This window comes from Zophobas morio, unplaced genomic scaffold (genome assembly GCF_036711695.1).
Source record: "Zophobas morio isolate AGI-343-1 ecotype UQ-CSIRO unplaced genomic scaffold, CSIRO_AGI_Zmor_V1 ptg000014l, whole genome shotgun sequence".
NCBI lineage: Eukaryota > Metazoa > Arthropoda > Insecta > Coleoptera > Tenebrionidae > Zophobas > Zophobas morio.
Genome location: NW_026972119.1, coordinates 12,827,592 through 12,842,470, shown reverse-complemented (window position 1 = coordinate 12,842,470; position 14,879 = coordinate 12,827,592). Strand labels below are relative to the sequence as shown.

Sequence of the window (14,879 nt, the reverse complement as noted above, 5' to 3'; positions counted from 1 at the left end):
TCGAATTATTAAAGTGCGATACCGAGGAACAAACATGCGAGCGCGATGAATTCGAAAATCGGTATTATGATTTAGAAGCAAGGATCCTAAAGTTAATCGAGTCGCGTGTTACAGAACCTATTCCTTCAACGTCTAATACTAATAACGACAATAATCAGGCGCGTTTAAATCCAGTTAGACTGCCGTCATTAGAATTACCCATATTTTCGGGATCATATTTAGAGTGGACAGCATTTTCAGATATTTTCAAGTCATTAATCCATGACAGTAGATTATATAGTGATGTTGAAAAGCTGCATTATTTGAAATCGTGCCTCAAGGGTGACGCACATAAAACAATCGAGGCCATAAAAGTATCAGAGGCAAATTACAAATCAGCATGGGACCTGTTAGAAAAAAGGTTCAACAATAAGCGTTTGATTGTCCAAGAGCATGTTTTGGCAATCATTAATTCCCCAAATTTAGTCAAAAATTCAGCCGTGGCCATGCGTAAATTATTGGACGACATATTAACAAATATTGCGGAATTAAAAAATGTAGGTATACAAGTTCAACAATGGGACGCGCTAATTGTACCACTTATCACATTGAAATTTGATTTTGTTACAAAGAGGGATTGGGAGTGTACATTGGATACCAATGTTCCAACATTAGACGAATTAATTACATTTTTGACAAAGAAAACCACATTATTAGAATCGTTAATTGCTGGAGAATCTCAGTCTCATGCAAAACACTCAGTTCATTCAAATTTAAAGAATAATTTCAGAGCGTCTAATCATTCTAATAAAGCACCTGTTACGTGTAATGCTACCTTCATTAAGGAAGGACATCAAATTGAATGTTTTTTATGTAAACAAGAACATGCGTTATATCAGTGTCTCGAGTTTTTGAAATTACCAATAACAGATCGCTGGAATCAAGTCAAAAGGTTTAAATTATGTACAAACTGTTTTAAGCGTAATCATCAAACTGATAAATGCAGAGGTAGGACTTGCAAATATTGTAATAAAAAACACAATTCTTTATTGCATACGGAAACTCAAAGTACCGATCCCGAACCCAGTCAATCTGTCATTGTCTCACACGTAAAAAACGATGAATCTTCAATGGTTTTATTGACTACAATGCAGGTTTTAATTCAAAATCAGTTTAATGAGTGGATCGTATGTAGGGCGCTATTAGACATGGGGTCGCAGTCCAACTTTATTACGGAACAATTATGTAATAAATTAGGATTGTCACCCAAGCATCTCCATGGTGAAATAATAGGAATCAATGGCACGAGTGTACAATCACAAAAATTGGTGCAAATCAAGGTAAAATCAAGGTACAATAATTACAATTTTAACGTAAAATGTTTGGTCTTAAATCATATAACACAAAATTTACCGGCAATATCCATTGACAAAAACTCTTTACAATTACCACCTGGAATCCAACTTGCGGATGACCAATTTCACAAAAGCGGTCCAATAGATATTTTATTGGGGGCTGAGCTGTTCTGGAAATCCATTAGAACAGATCAGCTTAAAATAAGTAATAATTCGGTACACCTGCAAGAATCTGTATTTGGGTACCTTCTGGGCGGAAGTATTTTAAATAAGCATAAAAACATCAATAAACCAGTGTGCAATTTAACCCTAATTAGTTTAAGTAAGCAGGTAGAGACATGTTGGGGTACCGAACAATGGCCAACTACAGATAAAGTTTGTCGAACTCCAGAGGAAATACTATGCGAGGAAAAATTTCTAAAGAGTCATAAACGAGACCCGGCTGGGCGGTTTCCGGTGTCTTTGCCATTTAAGACTAATCCCACAATTTTGGCTAAATCCAAAGACAGGGCCATAAAACGATTTATGGCTGTAGAAAACAAATTTAAACGAGATGCGTCTTTAAAATCCAGTTATCATCAATTTTTACACAAATACAATGAAGTTAATCATATGCAATTAGTAGCAAACCCATTGGAAGATGAATACACACGATCCACTAATGCAATTGTAAAATTATTACAAGGGGTAGAATTTGCCGATGAAATTAAAAACCTCAGCGTTAATAAATCAGTTAACAACAACAGCAAACTAAGGAGACTCAATCCTTTTATTGATACGAATGGTATCATACGCGTAGGAGGTCGTTTACGTAATGCTAACTTAAGGTACGATCAAAAACATCCTATGGTATATAAACATCATATAACAAATCTCATTATTAAGGAAATACATGTCACTCAATTGCATGCTGGTCCAGCAGCGACCCTTTCATCGGTACGCCTTAGGTTCTGGCCATTAGCAGGTAGAAACCAGGTAAGACAAGTAATCCATAACTGTCTTAATTGCGCTCGGGTAAAACCTATGGAATTTAATCCGATAATGGGAGAACTACCATCAGTTCGGGTAGTTCCAGAGCGACCGTTCGGTAACACGGGAATCGATTTTGCAGGACCTATGCTTATTAAAGATGGTAAAACACGAAATAAGCGAACAGTTAAATCATATATACTCGTAGCACTTTTTATCTGCTTGTCAACAAAGGCTATCCATCTGGAATTAGTCGGCGATCTAACGGCATCAACTTTCTTGAGTGCATTGAAGAGATTCATTGCTCGACGAGGTATTGTTAAAAATATTTATTCGGATAATGCGACTAATTCTGTAGGAGCCAGGAATGAACTGAAAGATATTTTTAAACATACTAATTTTGCACTAATTGAACAGCATCTTAGTAAAAGGGAGATCAATTGGCATTTTATACCGGCCAGGGCTCCGCATTTTGGCGGTATTTGGGAAGCGGGGATAAAATCCGTGAAGTACCACTTGAAACGCGTAGTAGGGGAGACTAGGTTGACGTACGGGGAAATGTATACTTTGTTGACGGGTATAGAGGCTTGCTTGAATTCGCGGCCTTTGTGTCCTCTTAGCGAAGACCCTAACGACGAAGGGGTGCTAACCCCGGGTCACTTTTTAATTGGCGCACCGTTAACTGCAATTCCTGAACCAGAAGTTACACACCTACGCGTCAATCGCCTGTCACGGTGGCAGCACACCGAACAGACTCGACAACATTTCTGGAACCGGTGGTCCCGCGATTATTTACACCATTTGCAGCAGCGGACCAAGTGGCAGCTACAGGGAACAACGGCAGCAAGACCAGGGATGCTAGTGGTTCTCAAGGAGCCAACTCCACCCTTGACCTGGAGGCGCGGCCGCATAGTTGAGCTACACCCAGGGGCTGACGGACACATCAGAGTGGTATCCGTACGAACGGGAGATGCGATTGTGAGGCGAGCGTTACGAACATTGTGCTTGTTGCCGTCCGAGTGATCAAACGTTTAGACATTAGAAACACTTTCACGGTTGTTTTTTATCTTGATCAATTCATATCGTATTATCATTTCAAGATTAACATGTATTATAATTAGCGATGTTATTATGTTAGGAAATTAATTACATATTCACATGTTCATATAGTAATTAATTTAGGTCGATTGATCCTGCGGTTCAATGCGGGCCGGGATGTTCGGTCCAGGCAGGTAGACCGAAGGAGAAGGGGTGCAGCAGACTCCACCCTCTCACCCACCACCACCACTTGTAAATATGTACATTTAAATAGCATTAGATTCGAATAAATCGTCAAGCGAAAAGGTCGTGTCTCACTGAAACTATATTTATAGTTTCAACAACATCATTTTGGTCATCCATTGTGACCCCATCATTTTTTGGTCATCCATTGTGACCAACATTTGTGGTCACCCATTTGTGACCGCTGGTCCTTCGAGCAAATACAAAAACCTTCCGTTAGGTCACCCACTTATGACCTAACATTGGTACTACGAACCGAGTCGTCACAATTTCCGTCAGGTCACCCATTTATGACCTAACAGATATTAAACTACAACCGAACAAGTGTCAAAGTTTCAAAAGAACAATAAACAACATTAAAATTCACCATACACTCTCGTAAAATTTTTAATCAACAAAATATTTACGTGGAAAAACTAACAAAGAGATATAAACACAAAAAAAGGTCTGGTGTGAAGTAAAACTTGTGCAGAGGAAAAAATTATATGAGATTAGGAACTGTAGAGCATGAAAATTTAAGTTCAGTTTAAATTATACAGCAAAGAAAAGTGCAGAGGCTAAAATTGTGAGATTCTCCTATACTACGCCCGACTGCTCCACGCTTCCATTCAAGATCTGCGTCTTTTGTGCAGAGGGTGCCACCGCCAGCTCGACTAGGAACCGCGCCCTCCGCTTTCGCCATGTGTTTCTGTGTTATTTACCGCAATTCCCTTTTAAATTTTCACTTTCTACAACTCTGATATTAAACTACAACCGAACAAGTGTCAAAGTTTCAAAAGAACAATAAACAACATTAAAATTCACCATACACTCTCGCAAAATTTTTAATCAACAAAATAATTACGTGGAAAAAAACTAGCAAAGATTTATAAACACAAAAAAATATCTAGTGTGAAGTTACTTTTACAGAAAAAAAAATACATGAGGTTAGGAACTGTAGAGCATGAAATTTTAGGTTCAGTTTAAATTATACAGCAAAGAAAATTACAGAGGCTAAAATTGTGAGATTCTCCTATCCTACCCCCGACTGCTCCCCGCTTCTATTCAAGATCTGCGTCTTTTGTGCAGAGGGTGCGACCGTCAGCTCGACTAGGAACCGCGCCCTCCGCTTCCGCCACGTGTTTCTGTGTTATTTACTGCAATTCCCTTTCAAATGTTCACTTTCTACAACTCTGATATTAAACTACAACCGAACAAGTGTCAAAGTTTCGAAAGAACAATAAACAACATTAAAATTCGCCATGCACTCTCGCAACATTTTTAATCAACAAAATATTTACATGGAAAAAAACTAACCAAGATTTATAAACACAAAAAAAGTCTGGTGTGAAGTAAAACTTGTGCAGACAAAAAAAATTACATGAGGTTAGGAACTGCAGATCATGAAAATTTAGGTTCACTTTAAATTGTACAGCAAAGAAAATTACAGAGGGTAGTGCGATAGAGAAAAATTGCATGAGGTGGAAAATTGCAAAGCTAGCAAAATTACAGGAGGTTAATATTTGACATACTTTATCAACGATTCGAACAAAGAATTTACATGATGTTAAATTATGCCTTGATCCAAGTGACTGGTTACTCAAAACAATTAGCTTTGAGAGTTTATATCGTGGACTGTTTCCGGCTTATCCCAAACATACACATGATAAATAAACACAAAATGCATCCCTCGTCGTGAGAAATACGTCTCGATAATGTCATCTCCCGCGTCGCAAGAAATACGTCTCGATGACATCCGGATAATAACTGCCTAAGGGAAAGAAAATTAATTCCCTACGTCTCTCAGTCCACGATATTATGAATTCTACCGCACTTTCCACAGTCCTTTTTCCAGAGGGAGGACAACGTTAGTTTAATTTAACTGCCGTAAATGAACTATTAGCAATCTTGTGTGAATCTCATGAAATCTCCTAGCAAGTGCTTTATTTAAACAATCTTATGGCTGTTAAATTGTGTTAGAACCAGTTAACGATTAAAATCCTAACATGTACTGTGAATTTACAAACAATGAAACAAATTTACACCAAGTGTTAGCATCGGTTGAAAATTGGCACATTTTCGCTTGGAAAAAAACGCAAGAATTAGCTACGCTAATCGGGTAAACTGTGGCGTCTTCATCGATTACGATTTATTTTTCGTTAAACAAAGGCTCTCTTTTTTTCTAACTACGAAACCAACTAAACTTAACCTTACCGCGGGCTTTCACTCACACCAAAAAAAAAACAGTGACGCAACTCAATCCTCTAGCAAACAAGTGAACTTCACTACCAACCCTCTCACCAGATACTACCCACAAATTCCCCTAGAAGAGCTACCAACTACTAGAAAAAGAACTAAACTTGCACGTGGTTGCCTATGTTTAACGATTTTCCTGATTAAATTTGTTTTTCAAATTCAAATTATTTAAATGCGATTTCTTTGCGCCTTTGTTTTTTTTCAGCGGGAAATTTTAATTCAAATTTAGTCACCACAACACAATTTATTTTAAACTAAAATAGTCTCAACTCTTTATCCAATCAACATAAAGTTTTTAGTGTGTGAATACCTGATGATAACGAATCACTATTGGATTCGTCAATATTTGGAGTTTTGTTTTCGTTCTACTGTGATTTTGTCTTGTCACAAAGGCAAAAAAGAAAGAGTAAAGTACAGGACTAGCATCTGCGTTTAGCATTCTATCCACTTAAATATTTCCATTTCTTAGAAGTATGTAGAAATTTATATCTCTTTATTGTTCTTTCTTTGTACGGAAATTTAATTTTTTACGGCGATAATGATGCATCGTGGAAGACAAAGACAAGCCTCTAGCGGATTACCGGAAGTCTCGATTGCGGCGTCCAGAAAAACGCTCGAAGCGGCGTTCGCTAAAGAAAGGCCTAGAAACGGAAGTCATGATGGATTCCAGAAAAACCTCGATTGGGAAACATCGAGAAGGGAATACGAGTTTAAATAGAGGCCACCGTCGGGAGCGGGGATTATTCAGCTAGTTGAGTCAAGAGCGTCCAGTGAAATTCGCCGTAATAATTTCTGTACATAATCGTTGCAATAGTTAGTCGTGTAAATTCGAGTTATTAAGAAACAATTTGTTGAGTTTTTACCCACGCCGATTTAATTCACCGAACATCGTAACAATATTATCTATAAATTCCTGAATATTACATTTACATATTTTAAAATGGTAACCACAGTCCCAAGATCTTTTTTAAATGGGCTAATGAAAATCTATATGGTAGTAAATAGTGTCTGTTGAAATAAGAAATGTTCTTATTTTAAACATTTTTAGTTAAATATATTCCTGATGAAGATTTAAAACATCGAATTGGAGTTAATGTTCAAACATAACGTATGATTTAATTGCACATAATTCACGCTCTTTATGTTTTACTATAATTAATGAAGAGAATGAAGAGTTAGTCATAGTCATAGTACCCATTTTTCTGCGAATTAAAATAAGTATTCACCGAGTTTTCTTAAAATCTCTACAAACTCGTGAAAAATTACCACCTCAGTGTTAACGGGTACCTAGTTGTAGTTATTCAACATTTTGACAACAAAATCTGTTCTTGAGTTTGGAAATTCGTGTTTCCAAAATGAGGAAGCTTCCACTTCTCCGTTTAAGTAGTAAAACTTTAGTTCAATTTTGTTCAGACAGATTTTTTTACATAATTTTACCCTTAAAGAATCGTTTAGTATGCATCTAAAATATTGTTGAATTTTATTTTGGTGTTTTAATTATTTTCACTCAGTTGATTTCCACTTAAATGACACAATATTTAGGATATAATAAATGGTAACTCACATAGTTAGTTGCTCTGAAATATTTACTCTCCTTGTTGATATCCAAGCATTCCAAAACACGAGCCAGTATAAAACTTTTCAAGTTTTGTACAAAACTTTAAGGGCTCTTTCAGTGTTTTGTATAAATCGAAGGTACTTAAATACAAGAATATTTATTCGAAAACTGTGTCCCACTTGGATCATTATCTAATTTTATAAAAGAATTACGTTACCTATAAAAGAGAATATTGTAAAACTGTAAGCTGTAAAAAAGCACAGCAAAGCTCTCAAAAGGATATTTCTTTTTCCGTATTTCTGGTTGAACTAGGACACGAAAAACACAATAAGAAATCTTGTTTTTATTCCATTATTGATGGCTGCTATTAGACATTCGGGTCAACAGGTCAGTTTCGTTAAGGACTTGCCTCGATATACACGTGGTTTAAAATCGTGTTTTAGGGTCATGAAAACACGCAAAAATATCAGACTTCCTTTACTTGTACTCAAATTCGTTATCATGTTGCAAATGTTAGTATTATGTAAATCCTAATGGCTTGAAGATGCAAAACGACGAATTTCCGTATTTGTATGGACAACAATTTTAAACATTTGCTTTAGTTGTAACTCCATTGGTTTTATGAGTTTTTTGCATTGTTTACGCTACCGTGCTTTTTGCAAAATAACATAAATACGAATGTGATAATGTGCGAGAAAATAATAATAAAAGCGTCATTCGAAACAGGGTTGAAGCGAAAATTTTGTTTAAATTAAATTAATTTCAGGTGTTGAATTACGGTGTATACGAACATGCAAATTTAATGTTTGTGTTGTACATATTTAGATGCAAACTATTTTAGTAAATTGACTGAAGTGCTACGAACACCAGTACACACAACTAAAATTCAAATTTATATTTGCGGAGATTATTTATTGAAGGGATTATTTCGAATGTTCACGAAGAGAATTAATTACACGAGCCAAGATATTAGAACAAGGAAATTAATACCTACTCTTAAGCTTGAGGAACGTGAATGTGTTCTTGTAAAGCATTAGAAGCTAATCTTAACACAAACAAAACTCCACAATGTGAATAGTAAACGATAGTTCAGGCTTATGATTATTTGCTCGCACTTTGTTGTGTTAAAATACATAGTAAGTGTCTTAAATTTCACTACACAGGTAGAATGTGACAATATATTAGACATTAATAAGTCTAAAAATTAGATCAAGTGGTTATTTTCTGCAGAGTGCGCGTGTGCTGATTCAATTATACCTAATATTAATTAAGGAAATGAGTCTGTACTTGTCAGCATTTAAAAGTATAATTAAATTTTTTCAACATTGTGGTTTATTTTACAGTTCAACCTAGAAAAAATCTACTTGGACGAAAACTAAATAAATTATATTTTCGTATAGTTTGCTTAGCAACCAGGTTGAAAAATTCTCAAAACCAAAAAACCGACATGTCCAGAAATCGAAAATTCGAAAAATTGAATTAGAAATTTAAAAAATCGAAAAACTGAAAAATAAAAAAAATATCGAAAAAGAAAAAATCCCACCAATAAAACGTGGAAAATTGGAAAATCCAAAAATTGAAAACTTGAAAAAACATCCAGAAATCGAAACATGAAAAGATCGAGAAGTCGAAAAGTCGATAAGTCGAAAAACAAAAATCGAAATGGCCCAAAATCAAAAAATTAAAAATTGAAAAGTTTGAAATTCAAAAAACCTGGATAAATCAAAAATCGGAAAATTGACCAAAAGAAAAATCTGAAATTTATAAAACCGAAAAATTATAATACCGAAAAATTGCGAAATGCCCAAAATTGAAATGCTGAAAAATTTTAAAAACCAAAAAACCGATATTTCGAGAATTCGAAAATTCGAAAAATTGATAAATAGAATTTTAGACAATCGAAAAACTGAAAAATAAAAAAGACAAATCGAAAAATTAAAAAATTCCAACACTAAAATGTCGAAAATTGGCAAATCGAAATATTGAAAAATCAAGACATCGAAAAATTGAAAAAAAAACGACAAATCGAAACATGAAAATATCGACAATTCGAAAAGTCGAAAAATCGAAATGGCCCAAAATCGAAAAATAGGGAAAATGAACAATCGAAAAGTCGAAACATCCAAAAATTGAAACAATATCGAGAAATCAAAAACCAAAAAACCGACATTTCGAGAAATCGAAAATTCGAAGAATTGATAAATATGATTCTAAAAACTTGAAAAATCGAAAAATAAAAAAGACAAATCAAAAAATTTAAAAATTCCAACACTAAAATATGGAAACTTGGGAAATTGAAACATGAAAACATCGACAATTCGAAAAGTCAAAAATCCAAAAATGCAAAAAACATTGAGAAGTCGAAACATGAAAAGATCGAGAAATCGAAAAATTAAAAATTGGAAAATTTTAAATTCAAAAAACTCGATAAGTAAATCGAAAAATCGGAAAATTGAACAATCGAAAAATCTAAAATTTAAAAAATCGAAAAATTATAATACCGAAAAATTTTAATACCAAAAAATCGGCAATTCAAGAAATCTAAAACTGAAAAATAAAAAAAGACAAATGGAAAAATTAAAAAACCCCGAAACTAAAATGTTGAAAATTGTGAAATCGAAACAATGAAAAACCCAGACATCGAAAAATTGAAAAAAAAACGACAAATCGAAACATGAAAAGATCGACAAAACGAAAAGTCGAAAATTGAAATGGTCCAAAAAAATGGAAATTGAAAAAATCGATATAACGAAACATCGAAATTTAGATAAAACAAAACATCAAAGAATCGAAAAATGTAAAATCTAAAAAATCGAAAAATTAAAATACCGAAAATGGGAAATCTAAAGATAGAAAAAATCGAAACAGTGAAAAATTGAAAAAAAAAACACTCGAAAATTCTAGACATGAAAAGATCGAGAAATCGAAAAGTCGAAAAATCGAAATATTGAAATGGGAAATTTAATTTAAAAATTTAAATGAAAAACTGAAAATTTTAAAAATCCATAAAACGAAAGATCGAAAAATTAACCAATTGAAAAATCGAAACACTCAAATTTCAATAAACCAAGAAATCGAAACATGAAAAAATCAAGAAATCGAAAACTCGAAAAGTAGAAAATCTGATAAATCGAAATGACCTAAAATCGGGAAATGGAAATATCAAAAGTGTAAACTATGAAATACGAGACTCAAAAATCAAAGAAATCAAATCGAAAAATTTTAAAATCCCCAAACTAAAATGTCGAAAATTGGGAAATCGAAAAATCCAAAAACCGAAATTTAGATATAGAGATCGAAAAATTGAAAAATCAAAACATTGAAAGACCGCGTAAACAAAACACAAAAGCATCGAAAAATCTAAAACTTAAAAATTCTAAAAATTAAAAAACGAAAAATTGAAAAACGCCAAGATTCAAATGTTGAAAATTTTTGAAGAAGCGAAAAACCGACAAGTTGAAAAATCGAAAATTCGAAAGGCTAAATTATAAAATTAAAAAAAGAAGAAATCGAGACTATCAATTTTAAATTTAAAGATCGAAAAACTGAAAAATCCCAAAACTGAAACGCCGAAAATTTGGGAAATCCAAAAATACAAAAATTGAAAAGATTGAATAATTGAAAAAAACACCCGAGAAATCGACAGCTGAAAAGATTGAGAATCGAAAAGTCGAAAAACCGAAATATCAAAAAGGCCCAAAATTGAAACATTAAAAAATGAAAAACTGGAAATTTTGAAAATCAATAAAACGAAAGGTCGATTGAAAAATCGAAAACTCGAGAAGTAGAAAAAATGAAAAATCCAAATGGCCTAAAACCAAAAAATTTAAACATCGAAATTTCGATGAATCGAGAAATCGAAAATTTGAAAAATTGAAAAATCGAAAATCAACTGAAAAGTCGAAAAATAGAAAAATCAAGCAATCGAAATATCAAAAAATCTAAAATTCTAATAAAGTATCGAAAAACGGAAAAACTGAAAAATCGTAAAATTGAAAAATGAAGAAATCCACACATCAAAGTCAAAAAAACAAAAATCTAAAAATCTAAATTTAAAATCTATAAACTCAAAAAAATCGACAAATCGAGAACTCGAAACTCGAAAAATCGAAAAACCGACAAATCGAAAAATCGGAACATCGAAAGATTCAAAACCTGAGACATCGAGAAATCGAAAAATCAAAAGATCGAGAAATCGAGGAGCCTAAAATAAAAAAATCTAAACATCAAAATTTCGATGAATCGAGAAATCGAAAATTTGAAAAATTGAAAAATCGAAAAAATCAAAAACTGAAAAGTCGAAAAATTTTAAAATCAAGCAATCGAAATATCAAAAAATCTAAAAATATAATAAAGTATCGAAAAACGGAAAAACTGAAAAATCGAAAAATTGACGAATGAAGAACTGAAATATCGAAAGTTGAAAAATGGGAAAATCAAAAAATTGATTAATTGAGAAATTGGAAAACTGAAAATTCAGAATCGTCAAAATTTGAAAAATTAAAAAATATTGAAGAACATACATATTTAAAACATTGAAATATTAAAATATCGTAAAATTGAAAACTGGAGAAATCCAAACATCAAAGTCAAAAAAATAAAAATTCGAAAATCTAAATTTAAAATCGATAAGCTCAAAAAAATCAGCAAATCGAGAAATCGAAACTCGAAAAATCGAAAAACCGACTAAAATTTAAAACTAATTGAACAACTAAAATATTGCAAAAAATAAAAATTCGAACACCTAGAATTTAAAAATCGAAAAACTGAAAAATCGACAAATCGAGAAATAGAAAATCCAGAATTAAAAAAATTTAAAAATGGGATAACCGAAAAATCATCATCAATAGAATCAAAAACTGAGACATCGAAAATTAGAGGATCGAGAAATCGAGGAGTCGAAAGCCCAGAACAGTTAAAAATTGAAAAATTACTAAATCGAGAAATTGAACAATCAAAACATCGAAACATCTGAATTCGATATATCCAGAAAAATTTTAAAGAAGAAAAATTGGAAAATCAGAAATTTAAAAATTCGAAAAATTGAAAGAATTGAAAACTCGAGAAATTGAAAAACCTCTAATTTTAAAAATTGAAAAATTTAAACATCGAAAAGTTTAAAAATTTAGAAATCTAAGTATAAAACGCAGAAAAATTGAAAAGTCTAAAGTTTAACGAAAAATTGAAAATCCGAGAAGTAAAAAATCGAGCAATAAAAAAATCCAGGAGTCCAAAAATCGAAAAGGCGAAAAATCGAAAAATCCCAAAACTGAAAAAAATATCCAAAAAAAATTGAGAAATTAAAAAATTGGCAAATTTAGAAATCAAAAAACTAAAACAGCAAAGTAGAAAAATCGTAAGCTTAAAAAAATCGAAAAATTGAAAAATGAAAAATCAAAACCTTTTGAAGTCGAGAAATCGAAGAACTGAAAATTTAGAAACGTCAAAATTTGGAAAATTGAAAAATCGAATTATATTTAGAAACGGAAGGAAGACAAAAATTGAGAAATCGTTTCATTGAAACATCGGAAAATTGAGAAATCCAAAAATAAAAAACCGGGAAATGAAGAATAGAATAGAAAAATTGAAAAAGCCCAAAATTAAAATGTTGAAACATCTAAAGTTGAAAAATCGAGAAATCGAAAAGCCGAAAACTCTCAATAGCGTATTTATAAACCACAAGTTCAGGACAACTTGCTACGGATAAATTTTGAAAAATTTATTGATTTTTTTCCAAAAATCTTGACGCCTAAGACTCGACGTGGATTCATAAACCATATTCGTTCTAAATTCCGACCAGATGGTCTTCGTAGTGGATGTGTATCAGATCAACACTAACGAAAGTTCGCTTATACATAGATAAATCGCTTAGAGTCGATATTGGCCTGAGTGCGCTCTGGTCTGTAGATCAAACAAGTTCTCAGGCGACGAACTGGCTAAAAATATTTGAGGTACCTCCAAATTTCGTCAAATATTTATATAGTATAAGCCTCGGATATGTGAAGTTTAGTCAGAATCCCTAATATTTTAAATTCATTTAGAAGACTAACATTCCTCGTTCTTACTGACTTCTTTCTGTAGAACTTTTTAAATCGTGTAAGGCTTTATTTGTGGTAAGAACTACTGTAGAAATTTTGACCGTCGAGTTGACACAAGAGTCCACTATTTGTTGTAAACTCTCCAGAATCAAGCTTACTTCATTAAGTTACTTAAGAAAACTCCAGTCTACTTTGCTCAACTCATGATACAAATTCACAAGATTTGTCCGCTTGAAGTCGTGTTGTTTACCTTTGGCCAAAGGAAAACATCGAACATCACACATGGGGGGAGGGCCAGTTCTAGATTTATTTGCAGAGTTGGATGAACTTTGTCCTCAGACAAACATAATTCGGAATTTATAAATTTTCGAGGAGACAATGTCCTATCACGATGGGACAGCTAGGTAAGTAGTAATTTCTCAGACAGGAAAATCGCTATTATACCACTTGTTAAAAAAAAGTTGACACTTAGAATTATAGATCCATTAGATAAATGTAAGAGTAAGTAATTCAATGAAAAAGTAATTTCTCTTGAATCACCACTTTATTCAATTTGGACAAGATGGCTTCTTGACTCGAAGACCTATTAAATCTAATCTCTTGCCTTATAAGTTTGAGTGGACTAAAAAAATCTTGATTTACCCGACCACTGGATATTAGCGAATTCTCCAAAGTCTCAAGGCGCTGTTTTTACGCAAACTTCGGTGGATTTCCTTGTTTTTATATAAGCGAACCTTAATTGATCTACAGAATGTATTGTGTGTGAAGTGCTACGAGGTTTAAGGCTTAGTCATCTGCTTTTTATTGCTCATACAAATGGCATTGTTAAGATTTACGGGAAATAAATCGGCGTGATAAAACTCAACGATTTATTTATTGAATACAGCGATAATGTAGAGCGAATAATTCTCTTCTACCACACAACTGACGACAACTTCGGGATGACCTCTTCTTCTTCGAGGGTTACAAAGCCACACCAAATCCCCTGCTTGGAACCCTACTGAATTACCCTTTGCTTAGGGGAAGCAATGTTAGTAAACCCGTTGCCAAATCTTTTATAGTATGTGGATTATCCCAAGAAACTCCTGACTCCTGCCCCAGGAACTCTTCTTCTTTTTTGGAACAGGGGTCATTTTTTCGGATTCAACGTCAAGTTTGCTTCCTTCATTCGTCTGAATACTTCCTCTAGATTAGAAGTGCTCCTAAAATATATTTCCCTTTACCATGATTATTTTAGATAAACCAGTGTCGTAGAGGCACGATTGATAACGCTGTACCCATGATGTTTGGTTATGTTAACTATAAATATATAAACTAAACTGACTGTGTATGTTTGTCTGGTTATAAGCTGTTTCATAACGTTCTATCTTTTTTGCCAAGCAGTAAACTTTCGCATCACTTTGTCCTATCATGAAATATTCTGTAAACTCAACAATGAACTGGCAATCACGGCTGTCTCGTCAT

At 33.1% G+C, this 14,879-nt stretch overlaps 1 protein-coding gene across 1 annotated transcript in view; it reads left to right on the top strand.

Annotated features, from left to right (window-relative positions):
- Nucleotides 1-14,879, top strand: part of LOC135128545 (A disintegrin and metalloproteinase with thrombospondin motifs 3-like) — a 59,470-nt gene that overhangs the window by 22,971 nt on the left and 21,620 nt on the right. The window lies entirely within an intron of this gene.